The following is a 1,374-nucleotide window of genomic DNA, read 5'->3' as shown; positions in this document are numbered from 1 at the left end:
TCTCTGGTCTCTGTGCAGTTTTACAATATCAGTTATTTTAACGGAAAACAAGAACTTTCCACAAAAGGCCAGTAAGGCACCCTCATTACACTAGGATACCAGCCTCTGTTTCATACTGTGTAAGAAAATTAGAATATACAAATATTATAATTATCACAGACATAGACTGAGGGTGGGGCAGGGCACATCGACGTGGACACCAGCTAATGTTGTAAGGTCCAAATAACGTCTCCATCTGAATCAAAATAAGTTACCCAATTATACCATTATTACCATGAAGAGAGTGAGTGTACATTCTGTCCTATTAACACCTACTTGCAAGTGGCACCCGGAACTTATCTAAGAGCTAAAAGTTTTCAGTTCCAAATGTTGGTAACACCTAACTAACAGTTAATGTGAAAAGATAACTGTGTTTGTAATTAGCTTATTCTTCCCCTCTTTATGTTTCCTGCACAAGGGACAATAGGAAATGTAGTTAGAATGATTTATACTTCCCTGTTATTTTTACTTCAGACAAAGCAGTGTTCCCTTAATTCATCCTTTATACAATGTTTCTATAAATGTGGTGCGAAAACCACTGCACCAAAATAACTTGGAGGAGGAGAGGAACATACTTGCAAAAATGCAGGTTCCCAGGAAATAAGCCTCTGGGGTTGGGGGCTTAGGAACCTGCATTTTAAACACAGTCTTGAAAGGCTTGCATGTTAAAATTCGAGAACACAGCTTTGTGTTTTATTGCCTATAATTCATTCATCCAAAAAATATTGAATACGTACAAAGTAACTGGCACTTGCTAGGTGCTAACAATAAAAAGTTGCAGAAGATACAGTTTCAGCTCCTAAGATCACACTGAAGTGGACAAATAAGATACATTGTGATCAAGTATTTGTGTTCAAATAGAAGTATAAACGTAGCATGTGGAAGCACAAAGAAAAGTAACATTCTTCCTGGGGACATTAGGTAAAGTACCATGCTAATTGCTTTCTATATTACAATGGTACCTCGGTTTTCGAACGTAATCCGTTCCGGAAAACCGTTCGAGTTCTGAAACGTTCGAAAACAGCCAACAGCTAGGCCTCAGGATCTTGCACTCAGTGGAAGCCACGTGACATGTTCGACTTCCAAGGCATGTTCGAAAACGGAAGCATTTACTTCTGGGTTTATGGCTTTCATAAACCGAAATGTTTGTCAACGGAGATGTTCGAAAACTGAGGTACTACTGTATCTCATGTATTCTTCACAACTCTCAAAATCCTATAAGGATTTTTTAAAGAAAACTCGGGTAATGAGGCCTGCCTAAGGACAGTGCAGAGTTCAGAAACATACTTTTAATCACTACTCTCGCCTCCATTTAAATTCATTCTTGAAGAATCT

This window comes from Rhinolophus sinicus, linkage group LG14 (genome assembly GCF_036562045.2).
Source record: "Rhinolophus sinicus isolate RSC01 linkage group LG14, ASM3656204v1, whole genome shotgun sequence".
Lineage (NCBI taxonomy): Eukaryota > Metazoa > Chordata > Mammalia > Chiroptera > Rhinolophidae > Rhinolophus > Rhinolophus sinicus.
The sequence above is the reverse complement of the archived record's forward strand: the minus strand, read 5'-3'. Positions refer to the sequence as shown.